The following is a 13,460-nucleotide window of genomic DNA, read 5'->3' as shown; positions in this document are numbered from 1 at the left end:
ATGATCACATTATGTTTTACACAGCGTCCTAACTCTTTTGAAATCGAGATTGTAAAGTTCAGCCACTCAAATATGATGTCATGTTGAGGTAGTTGTACATCACATGAGTATTTCCATTTTATGCCACTGTGTCTTTCTAAATTACTATAATTCAGAAGCAAATATTGCACTTTTTACTCCATCTGATGATATAGTCAGTATTTACATTCACATACAAATGCAAATCATCATCTGACAGCATATAAAATAATGCAATACTATATAAAGTAGTTAAAAAGGTCCAGCTGCGATATTAAAATGCTGCTTAAAGGGTGACGCATCAATAATAATAATAATAATAATACAATATGACTCACAGTGTAAAGTAATATAATCTTCTGAAAGGGACCATACTGCAAAATGAGGACTTTTATTATTACTACTACTATACTATTTTTTTATAGGTTTTGCTGCTTATATATCTGTATTCCTGCTTAATTTTGAATGCAGGAGTTTCACTTGTAACAGAGCATTTTTACTTTGTGGTACGCCACTATTGCTTTTATTGAAATAAAGGTTCTTTTTCCTCAGCTGAAATACTTTATCTGCTCAGTTTTCCTGTGTTTGTACACGTTGCTGTAGTTTAAAACATATGTAACACTATCAAGCACTCTTGGCCTTAATCATTAATAAAAAAGCTACCTAAACTGAAATGCCTTGACTGCTTTTCGTGTTTTAATAGATAAGCCTGTGTTCTCTTATGAAACTCACGCTGATCACCTCGGGATTTATCTCAGTACAGTGAACTCGTTCTGTCTTATTGTCGGCAGTGTTCTTGTCCACCTGCCAAGCATGCAGCCGTGCAGTAGTTTCGGAGCAGCCTCTGAGGGCGCTCATTGGCTCAGGCAGAGGTGGCCAGACGGCGCAGTATCGGTTTCACACCCTCCTAATTCCGCCGCTGTTTTTCCTAATGCTGATAATTCCATTATTCCAGGAAATCAGTATTCATGCTCGTACTCTGTGAACATATACAGGCCGGTGACTTTAATGTGTAGCCGATATTTCACTTCATGCACTGTTTGTGAAGTTCCTGCAGGAACTTCAATGAAGACGTTTCTTTGTAAAGATTAAACTAATCTGTAAGAAGTCTTGCTCATCTGTAAAGTGTCTAATTTGTTGCAACATCCACGCTTTTTTTATTATTGTTATATTATTTGTGCTGTTGGTCCTAGGCGGCGCAGCCTAGATGAACATCTATAGAAGCTATTTTTAACCACAGCGTCAGAGAGGACACAAACGAAGAGCTCCCACTCTCATCGGATTTCATGATACCACAAACAGCAGCACAAAGCGCAGTTTATTGGCGTCTCCCTGCTGTGTTCTGTTTTTCTGGACCAAAATTCATAGAGTGAAAAGATTTTAACATCCAGTGCTGTCCGATTACTATTGGACTAGTTGTACACATTAACTGGATTTGGCAAGATTGTTTTTATCAAATGCAAAAAAGCAAATTTGTGTCGAGCAGTTTTGTATTTTGTATTGTGTTTGTGGAGAAACCTCAGCGATAGAATGTCACCAGTACAGTACATTTACTCAAGTACTACACTTAATACTACTTTATACACTTATACTTTGCTTGAATATTTCCATTTTCTGCTACTTTATATTTACGCTTCACTTCATTTCAGAGGCACATATTGTACTTCAGGGCACTTATTGGATAACTTTAGTTACTTTGCAGATTATGCACACAAAATATAATCAATAAATGATGATGTATTATCATAGGTTAAGATATGTTAAAACTTGATTGATGCCTGGAAAACTGCACAGCCATATATAAAGTAAATAAAATTAGCCCCAACTTTACCAGCTGCAACTTTAACATGACATACACATTAATGCATCAGTAAGTATAATCCAGTAGTAAAAGATATTATTATTATTCATTAATGGACCATACTGCATGATAGGTACTGTTATAATACTATAAATTATACATTATGTACATATGTATATGCTGCATTATTTTGGTAGTTACTGTAATAATGAGGAAATTAATGAACATTATCATTTTAACCTAAAATGACAAGCTACACTGACAAATCCCATGCAGTGTTGCATATATTGTAAGAATACATTGTCACATTTATGTAAGAGTAGTTGGTGGAACTAATTTTCACTGTATAATATAATGTAGTTTAACTTAAATTGTCATGTTAATTTAAGACCTGAAAAGTAATTAGAAGCCATCAGTAGCTGACAGATAAATGCAGTGCAGTAACAAGTGCGATATTTGCCTCTGAAACGTAGTGAAATAAAAGTGTAAAGGAGCAGAAAATGGAGATATTTACCATACTCTTACTGAATAGTGCACATAAAACGTCACTATTTCAAGCTGGCATTTGACGAGACTAGCTTCTAGCTAGCAAATGCTTCTGCTCTACGGCCATTTTTTTTCCAGAGCGGAAGCTCGGCCGTTTCAGCTGCCGCAGGATTCATCTGTCCAATAGACGATCTTCGATGACGCTTACGCTGGGGTTTACAGGTGTACAGAGTGTCCGGAAGTGACGTCGGACGCTCACAAGACTATACCATCGGATTGGACAACAAATATATGGACCGAGGGAGAGAGCGAGAGAGCAGTTTGACATCTCTGAGGGATTCAGCGGAGTTTAACGGTAATAATTTATGTCTTTTAACGATTCCTTATCAGAAGACGCACCGTTAAAGTAAAATTAATACCTCCGTGTTTGTGGAGTTTGACGAGAAACGCTTCGGTTTGGTTGTGGGATGAAGCTAAATGTGCTGACTGGGGTAGCTGTCAGTTGAGCTACGGTCTATGTGCATTAACACGACGACGGTAGACTGTTAAACCAACTGTTTACACTGTTTATGAATGGTTTTTCAGCCGCAAATCAACACCTATTGTACCCCAGAGTCAGCACAAAAAGACTGCACCCCTGGTTGTAGTCACCACGACCACCAGGGGTCAAACAGCAGAAGGTAAAGTGGGTCCTGCGCGCACACACGTATTAAAAGGTTAGAGTTCTTTATCGCCTTCATTATGTAACCGAGCGGACTGAATACTGAACTGATCCAGAAAAACACTCTTCCCTTGTCTGCTTGAGGCAGGAGAAGGAGGAAATTATAGGCTGCTCTGCTCTGCTGTTGCAGGAAAAGGAGGCTAAATTACAGTGGGTGGTGGACAAGTGTTTGTTTTTGAGTAAGATCTTACTCAGTGCACTTTTTCTGTAGTATTTTATGACTACGTGGCTGAAGCAAAAGAGTTAAAACGAGCTCCTGGCTGGCATAGGTCGGCTCTGGTTTGATATCCTGTGGTCTTAACTCTGCAGACGATTTTTTATAGAGGATGTTATTGTGGTGTTGTTGGTGAGTTCCACCTGCCTTTGAGCTGATGCAGTCTAATACCACAACCCTGCAATAAAGCTCCATTTAGGTGATGGTGTTCAGTTTTTGTTTTAACACTTTCAAATTAAACTTCAGTGTTATTTTTGAAGCTGTAGTTTGCGGTGCTGTCGGATTGTACAGCGTCATAGTGACAGGTGTTTCTAATATTTTGTCCACCCCATATATATCACTGGAGCAGGACTGAATAGAAGACACGCCTGTCAGCATACTGCAAAACAATTCAACAGCATTCAAGTCATTGTTTTTAAATCCAAGTCCTGAACAAGTCACTGTGCACCCTCCAACAAATGTAATGCTATTACAAATTTATAATCTGAGTAATAGTATTGTAAAAGACTGAATTGTAGGTATTACCTTAGAACTTATACACTTTATAACAGTTAAAAACAAAATGATCAGCAGTGCCTTATTGCAAATCTCATCGGACTTCATGATATCACAAACAGCAGCATAAAGCGCAGCTTTTTGGCTCGGTGTATCCCTGTTGTGTTCTGTTTTTCTGGACCAAAATTCATAGAGTGAAAAGATTTTAACATGCAGTGCTGTCCGATTATTATTGGACTAGTTGTACACATGGATTTGGCAAGATTGTTTTTATCAAATGCAAGTACTGTCCATTTTCTGCTACTTTATATTTATGTTTCAGAGGCACATATTGTACTTTTTACTCCAGGGCATTTATGGGATAACTTTAGTTACTTTGCAGATTATGCACACAAAATATAATCAATCAATAAAAGATGATGTATTATCATAGGTTAAGATATGTTAAAACTTTATTGATCCCTGGGAAATTCACAAATTGCACAGCCATATATAAAGTAAATAAAATTAGCCCCAACTTTACCAGCTGCAACTTTAACATGACATACACATTAATGCATCAGTAAGTATAATCCAGTAATAAAATATATTATTATTATTCATTAATGGACCATACTGCATGATGAGTACTGTTATTGATACCATAAATTATACATTACATACATATGCATATGCTGCATTATTTTGGTAGTTACTGTAATAATGAGGAAATTAATGAACATTACCATTTTTACTTGAAATGACAAGCTAAACTGTATGTTATTTCTGTGACACAATTATTTGAAAATATTTAGCAGCATGTAACACACAAACACATAAATATAATCTTTGGGTTCAGGGAGGATAACAAGTTATTTAAGAAGAAAATCAAAATCCAAATCACAAGTCATTGGTTGTATTGTCTTTTTGGATTTTGTCAAGCATGAAGTCACCAAATTCATGACTTGAGTGTGACTGTAGTCCACACTTCTGTCAAACACTGCAGCCTCCTTAATGACCAAAAAGCTGATTCGTCGCCTCTCCCAAAACATTTTCAACAAAAACTGAACATTAAAACTTTACTGCTGGTTGGATTTATTGCAGGGCTTTAGCCAGGTGTGCCTGATAAAGTGGTGGCGTATGATTGGATGTTCATGCTCAGAGGTGAGGTGAAGTGTTGATCAGTGTCAGTGTCCTCTGTCAGATGTGGGACTGGTAACACATCAGCATGCATGTTCTCCGCGAGCTGTGCCGCCACTCACGGCGGCCATCTGACACAAATCAGAGACGATCATTCACCCGCTTTTCATGGAGACTTAGTGTCACAACAGCTTTATGGTCCGGCTGCTTTTCTCTTCCGTCCCGCATGCTTTGCCAGTCAGTCAGCGGCGGGAGGCGTTACACGTGTGAGCGGTGGATGCTGTGTGCTGTCATGGAAGCAGCATTGGGTTCCACCCTCATTGTGCTGAGTGGGACATTTCCAGTAAGTGTCCACGTGTGTCACTAACGGCTTTGGTTCTCTTGTAACTGCTGCGGTGGCTGTGGTGCAGTTACAGGTCACGCTCAGCACCAATCAGCCAAATGTAGTCCCCCACTAACTGCGTGCTGAAGGCTGCACCTCTCAGGTGTTCTTTGTGTTCTTAACTATGGCACAAAGACACCCAACACCAGGTTTACAGCAAATGTGAGCAACTACTAATGTGGGCCAGTTTTTTTTTAAGTTGTTTAATATATTTGCGATATGCTCTGCCACCAACAAAGAATGAGCGGATTGTTTTGCATTTCAACAGTCTACATTAGTGAAGGTGTGCCTCGTCATTTGAGAGGAAACTACAACATCCATTTAATTTCCTGAAACATTACAGAGAGGGGTGGAGTCCTGGAATTTCCTGCCCTGCTGCCCTTATTAGCAGCAAATGTAAAATGACTGTTGCTTAATGGAAGAGGTTCGCAGTATTCTATGTTGGTCAGAATAATTGGTCAGCTAATTTATTAGTTGATCAACATGAGCTTAAAAGATTTGATAATTGATTAATCAAGCAAATTGTTAATTATATTGCTAATTATCGCAAATATTGTCCAATTTCAGCTTCTCAAACGTAAAGACTTGCAGCTTTTCTGTGTTTCATATGTGAATTTACATATGTTTCGTCGGACTGTTGGCCCGACGAAACAAAAGCTTTGAAGACATCAGACTCTCAGAACCTGTAATGATCATTATCCATGTCTCTTTTGACATGTTATTGACTAAACGATTAATCCATAAATTGAAAAAATATTGCTTGATACAACTGTTAGTTGCACCTGTAATGTGATATTCTTTTCATTGTCGATAGGAGGAGAGTGAAATGCTGGCTGTTTCTTAACAAAGAGGTCTATCTCTGTAGGGATCCTTTCCATAATGTTGTCAGACCTGCAGAAAAACAATCTGACCCTGTCACTTTGAGTAGACGTATTATGATGGACGCAGGTGCCCCCAAAGATTATGTGGCAGCCTCTGTAGCCTGTCTTACGGCTGCCGGCTGAGGCGATCTACGGGACCAATTCCAAACCTTTTTATACCAAAAAGTCATCTAGACACCAAAATATGCAAGTATATATGCATGTTCACAGACATGCTGCTGCTGTGCCATCACAGCTCATCTTTGCATCCTGCAGTCTGTTTACATTTTCCCATTGCTCAGCACTATATCACATGTTTCATTGCTCTCATTGGTTGTTGGTCTATCCAATTGCATCCAGAGGCGTTTTGGTCTGCACCCACTGATAAAGTTAGATAAAGTTAGATAGATAAAGGAAGTTGAGAATGACCTGAGAGGTTGGTTTCAATGCTCAATTCAAAGTGGGTCACACTGGCGATGCTGTTGCATGGCAATAGGGGTGTTTGTGCAGGTGTCAAGAGTACCTGGCAGCGGCGAGGACTGGACAATTAATTGATTTTATTTTGAGTTACGGCTGAGTTATAATGCGCATCCCTTTAGTTCAGCTCACTGCATTCAAGCGAGCCGTCATTTCCACAAAGCCCGTCAAGCCAGCCACTGCTCAGATTTTTTCCTGATGCTGGCATAGAAACAGGAAGCTGTATTTATGTAATTGACATGTGTAACAACAACAACAGCAGCAGCAGCAGCAGCAGCAGCAGCAGCGTAGCCTTGCAGCTGGTCTGATCTCTCTAATCCCAGCCCTGGAGACTCGGCTTGTTTGTTTTCAGTCACATTTATGTAGCGGTGGATCCCGTCAGTGTCGCGTCCCATCAGGCTTAATGAACAAGCTCATTGCTGTGTTTCATAAGCTGAGTCAAAAATGAATGTGTGAAAATGTGTGTTATGTGTCATTAGTGGTATGCTGCCATTACAATTGTATATTGTGCTGGCTGTCACGTGAAAACCCCCACTGTTGTCTGACTGAAACGGTTACATGTTTGATGCATTTGCGCATTAAAACGAATGCCAAATTTAGGATCAGTGTTGTTCGCTGTTTTCAAATGCAATTTTCAAGTAACCAGTTGGACAATGTGCTACAAGAAGAGAGAAGGGATGAAGGCACATGCACTTTAATTCACTGTAATATGTTACACACCCAACTCTAAATGAACCAGTAAGCTAATTAATCGATTATTTGATTGAGCTTAATAGAAAATAGTCAGCAACAGTTTCAATAATAGACTAACTGCTGAATGTTCTCTGCTTCTTGCTTCCCAAATGTGAGAATTTCCTTCATTTTCTTTGTTTTGTGTTACTGTTAATTGACTACCTTTGGGTTTTGGATTTTTTTTGGCGAAAACAAGAAATCAGATTGGTCTGTTGTTGGCACGTTTCTCAAATTTGTGACATTTTATAGACTAAATGATTCACTGATTAATTAGAAAAATGCAGATAATTGTTATTTACAGACAAAATAAAGCTAAACAAAAAAAAAGTAAAAAAAATCAAATATATATGTGTTTCAGGTGTGTGTGCTGTACAATAATGAATGCCTAACAGTTGTTGGAAATGGACTTTGCATACTGGAGGTTTATGTGCTGAGTGTTCGCATCGCGTGCAGAACGGCCATTGAAGGGCAGTTGAGTGGAAAAAGCAAAACAACGAACGCTGGGCTAAGGGAGGCATGTGAACATGAATGTCTTGGCCCCTTTCCTTCTCTCTCCCCCCTCTCTTCCTCTCCTCCCCTCTCCTCCCTCGGGCCCTCTCCTCCCTCCCTTCCTTCTGACTGACATTTCTGTAATGACACTGTCTAGGCTCCACAGGCCCTGCCTCCATCCCATCCTCAGCTTACTGTGCGCCACACAGCAGGGCCAGCTTGTCACACCGAGAGCCTGCCTGGCTCACCTCACATCTATATCAGATAACTAAATGTCAATAACGACAACCCGGCTTGATTAAGAAAGTAAGCATCTTCTGTCTTCCGGGCTGTTGGTGCTCCTGGAGGTAGAGTTGTCGTTTGCCAAAGGGTTTATTGGGCAGACTGGCAGACGCTCTGCTGGTCAGCCTGTTTTAGGATTGGGATTCTCTTGAGAAGTGGGTTAAGCCCCACATCTCTTTATATGTGGGCAGGGGTATTACAGTAGTGACTGTGAGGGGTTTAGATTAACTCAGCATTGTTGAACCCTAAGTGTGCATGGGCTTTGCTGCTAATATTATGCAGGGTTAGTTATGAATCCACAGTCCTGTTTAGAAAAATTATCTACACCTATTAAAGTTTTAAGTGTGGCCAAACGCCTCATGTGTTTGTGTGTGTGCTTTGGTTTATGCCCATGTATGCATGTACTGTATTCACACAACTGCACATGGCTTTAAATGTACTTCTCTCTTGTGATGTGTCTGCTAGCTGAGCTTCTATAATTACCACAGCCTGCAGCGCCTCATGGGGAGCATATTAACACACACGAGTGGAGGAGCACATGCACAAGTCATACAGGCTGCTTGCGTGCATGTGTGTGTGTGGTTGCTTGAACGTGTTTGCATTATCTCTGACCTCTGATGTGTGCATCTGTACAATAACAAATGAGTAGATAGTATAATGTGTTCTTATGTATACATGAGTAATGGTTGTCTAATGCAATGGGGATAATTTCTAAGTCAACTGAAAAAAAAATAGCTGGATTAATCAATGCTGAAAATAATTGTTAGTAATGCCTCTGTTTTCAAGTTGGCTGTCTGTCCGTGCCATTCTCGTGTCCGAAAACTCAGGAACGCCTGGAGGGAATTTCCTCAAATTTGTCACAAATGTTCACATGGACTCAAGGATGAACTGATTAGATTTAGGCGATCAGAGGTGAAAAGTCATTTTGACCACAGAACACATTTTTGGTCATAATTCAATAATTTCTACACTAGTTATGACAAAATGTTATATAATGTCCTACAAAAACACTTTTATAACTGCAGACACTGAGAAACCTATACCTATACGAGGTGCCTTGCTGAAGGGCACCTCTACTAGACCACCTTCATGAATCTGCCCTATGTGAAAAAGGAACATTTTCCAGACTTTTTATTTCTTTGTGGTTTGGAAATATTTTATTTTTAAGCCATACAATTGATGGTAACAAATGTGCATCCTGTCAGAAGTTTGGTTTAAAATTATAGCTGCACACATATATAACAATAATAAAAGTAATTGAGATACTCACTTTTTCCAGTAATCACAGTTGTATACAGTGAGTGCTTAATGTACGGTGTGTGCTCTGACCTGCAGTCTCCTCTTGCCTCTGTACGGCTGTAACCTCCCATAATCGTCTAACAGCACCATACACCTCCAGCTACACAGTGGTAATGTCGGGCAGACCACAACTGCCTGCCACCCACTGCAGCCCCACACTCTTTTCTTATGCCATGTGTCCAGGGATGTGGAAGGAGGAGGTGAAGTGTATGTGAACACGACATCCCAGCATGTGTTCATTTTCCTCCCACTTCTCTAATTCTCTTTAGTGAAATAATTAGAAGCAAAGAAGGCTGGAGAGCCTTCATAACATTTTATGTTATCTAAGACTAGCTGCTGTGTTCTGCATTATAGCTCTGCACGCAATCCCATAAATCACGCTTGGGATTACCAGGTGCATACAGTTGGGGGGGGGGAGACAGCACAGGCTTTCTGTCTGCCGCTCCTCATCTGCTTGCTCCTGCAGTCTACTCTGAACTCATGATAAAGAACGAACCAGGATACATAGATTGTTGTGGTGCGGGCAGAATCCTCCGGGAGCGTTGAACAGTCATTGTTATGTAATTTCCTCTCAGCGCGGATTGGTCGGGCTGTGGGTTGTTGGTGGGCTCACCACGGTAATCTCACAAGCATTATCTGTCTCTCAGAATCAGTGGTTGTTGTGTGCAGACTCTCTCATCCATGCTCGCCTTCGTAAATCCAGCCAGGCCGGCCTGTTTCTATCATCCATCGTAATACCTAAATCGGCGCTCTACTGAATCTTCACATAGTCTTGAACGAATGTGAGGGAAAACACAGACAAACTTCTGCTTTCTACCAACCTTTCATTAGTAATTTCTTTCAAATCAATATAATAAATGATTCAACAATTTCATACATGTAAATGTGTGATTTAAAAGCATCTTAACGACCCCAAAGCATATGAATCCATTAGAGTCATAAAATGAGATTGCGGTTAATGTCACTGTAACTCTGCTAAGCTAATGCGACGTTAGCTGCCTTTCAGCAGGACTGCTTTAGCTTGTTTGAATTGCTATATTTACATGATTGCTGTTAGCCCCTTTTCATTTATATTTAAAATAAATTATCAAGACGCTGGTTTCTCAAAATTAAACTTTGTCAGTTAAATGGCTCGGGGGAAAAAGGTTAGCTGGATTAGCTTTGAACAAGGCTAGCCGTGGCTATCTCACCAGCTAGCTTTAACTAGCGTTAACTTGGTTTAGCTCTTCTTGCTATCTAGGTTAGTTGAATTTTTGGTTTGTTTATTAACTGCATTTTGTAGTTATGTTACTATCAATCTTGCCCTGTTTGAAATTGTGTATTTCTATTTTGACATGATATGCAGTTAACCTACTGCAAAATGCTGCATTTTGGCTTGCAGGGCATAGTACTACTGTATTATTTTGAAGATACAGTATGATATAGCTGGACAGGTAACAGGTAGGCGTATATCTTCACTACCAGCTCACTGGAATGAATGTGAACATACATGAAAGTGAACGTGATGGAGAAATTATTCTTAGTTTGATTCTGTTTGCTCTGCATCTCCCTTCTAGAAGTGTCTGGCCTGTCTCTGTGCTGATCAAGACAGACTGTTGCTGTACCAACAATAGACCTTGAGCCAATCACAGTGGCCATAGGCTTTTATTGATAGTTTAATTGCTTTGCACACTATTTCCAAGTTTATCACATTGATTATCTTAGAGGTTGTCTTAGAGGTTGCACCCTGCAGTCACGCAAGGAAGACACCCTGTACTGTGATGACATTATCTCACGTGCTGCACTTCAGTCCAATTTTTGATGAGGACCGTCTACTGAAGAATGCTATTTTCCAAGAGTTTTTTTTTTAAGGCTGTAGTTTTTTGCAGATTCAGATTTTTCTGGCTGTACAGTTTTGAAAGTTCTCTATGATAATGTTGATACTCGAGTTTCAGTACCAATACCAAAACTACTTTTTCTACTACTTTAACTCTGGAAACATGTTAATATACAAAAGCCTTTTTTTCCACTTGAAAATTCTCAAATGTTAAATGTTACCTTAGCATGAGCAGCTGTGCAAGGACTTTGCCTACATAAAATAGTCCAAAAGTGGAAAATATTTGATTTAAAGCTGGATTTTACTGATCAACGCACAAACACATTTGTTTCCAACTTTTGGTACTTATCAGATTTTTATATGTGGTGCTCAGGAAATGGAGCACCTGTTGGCTCATAATCTTATTGGAGAGGTTTTTGTGGTGACACTGGCAGATTTGATTACTTCTTCCACCTGCGCTTTCATCATAACTCCATGGGGCGCAGTGTGACCGCCACATACCTGAACATGTCAGCATCCTGTAAGGCTGAGCAGACGTCCACGGTGGTCTTATTTATTTGTTGGTAATCATAGATGTTTGTGTGTGTGTGGCCCAGCGTGCCTGTACCTGGCTGCTGCATGCGATGGCAGATTGGAAAGGTAAACCACTGTAAGCTGCAATGGTGCTTTTTCTCTTATTAATGCAGGGGACACAGGAGCTGTCAGTGCTGTTGTTCCGCTGCTGGTGAAATAGTAATGAGTGTGTATAACGGAGCTGAGTCAGTGTGGTTTACAGCTCTGTTGCACTCGGAGGCGAGGCGAGGCCGGGGCACATGGAGCGCTGACTGGCTGTACATCATGTCTGCATGCTGGTGATGGAGACAGAACAAGATGCTTTTGGCCACTGCTGGAGTAAAGCTAATTGAGAGGCTGAGGTCAGACTTTGGAAATATTTAAAGAAGTGGTCTGGATTTCTTTTTATGACCATGTAAGACATCTAAACCCGCTGAGTAAGACATCAATATCTGGTTGTAGCTATTGTTCAGATCAGGCTGCCTATTGAGAGGCTTGAAAGAGGCAAAAAATATAGTTTAGGTTCTGAATGTTTAGGTTTTGTTTCATGCACAAGGAGTGGATGAAAGTGATTTTTTAAAACATTTTGATTGACTTAGAATTCATAATGTGGAAATATAATGAGAATGATAACGGATTTCACAATGACCTTTAAGCCGCTGTGTGGATTAGAGCTGAAATTAGTCAATTATTGGCACAAAATAAATCGGCAGCTAGTTCAATAATTGCTAAATCAGTCATTTTCCAAGCAAAAGCACCAAACATTCTCTGGTTCCATTATACTTAATCATAAGATTTGCTTATTTTCTGTGTTTTACATTATTGTAGATTTTGGGCTGTTTTGCAGACGGTCCCACTGCTTTCTTAAACAAGATATTTGCTGATGGTGCACTGAGCTTTTGGAAAATGTCATACTTTCTGTATTATTTTTTGATTTTTCATGCACTAAAATGATTACTCAAGAACGTAAGTGTCAGATTATTGTTATATTAGTTGCATAATGTGAATTCTAGTCCCCTATAAAGGGAATCTGTCACCAGCCATTGATATTTTGTTCTTCACTTTGCTTGAATTAGAGAGTTGTTTGACAAAATGTCCTATATGACCGATGGATTTATGTCACATATAAATCTTAATTGGATTGTTAGTTTGGCTCCATGCACTTTCTTGTATGCGTAAAATCATAAGATAGTATTTGCAGGTTAAAAGTACATCTGATAAAGACAGATGAAGCCGCCTTCATCTTTAAGACCACATCTTCAGTGATCAGGAAAGACTTTCATCACTTCTCTGGCATAACAAGCAGCGGCGTGCCACAGAGCATAGCACTGACCCACACTTTGCAAATTAACACAGTTTGAAGCAAACGTCAGCACAGCATCAAGTCGTCAGGCAGGTGGCTTGTCCACGTAGTTCCAGCAAAAGTAAATATGGCAGACGGTCGGCTCAGCAGAGGTGTTTTGAGAGAACCTGAGAGGCCAACCAGTATTTTTGTTTTCTCATGATCACAAAATAACTGTTTCATAATCGTAGCAAAATGAGCTTCACATTTATTTTGTTATTCATTTGTGATCAAAAGAAAACTGCCTTTATGTCTCACATATTGTGCTGAAAGGCAGTTTCCACCTGAGGAAGCCATAATCAAGGTAGAAAATGAACAAGCTCAGATTTCAGCTGCTGTGCTCGTCACCCTGCAAGGTTATTCGAAACTTTTAAT

General features: G+C 39.8%; 1 protein-coding gene across 1 annotated transcript in view; it reads left to right on the top strand.

The window, feature by feature from the left end:
- Positions 1–2,575: 2,575 nt before the first annotated feature.
- The window catches only part of si:ch211-45c16.2 (mitogen-activated protein kinase kinase kinase 13), a 33,299-nt gene continuing 22,414 nt past the window's right edge, over positions 2,576–13,460 (top strand). The window contains exon 1 of the mRNA XM_041951285.1: positions 2,576–2,660. The gene's annotated coding sequence lies outside the window, so the exon portion shown is untranslated. The remainder of the gene's footprint in view (positions 2,661–13,460) is intronic.

This window comes from Chelmon rostratus, chromosome 13 (assembly GCF_017976325.1).
Source record: "Chelmon rostratus isolate fCheRos1 chromosome 13, fCheRos1.pri, whole genome shotgun sequence".
NCBI classification, from domain to species: Eukaryota; Metazoa; Chordata; class Actinopteri; order Chaetodontiformes; family Chaetodontidae; genus Chelmon; species Chelmon rostratus.
This window is presented reverse-complemented; position numbering and strand designations above follow the sequence as displayed.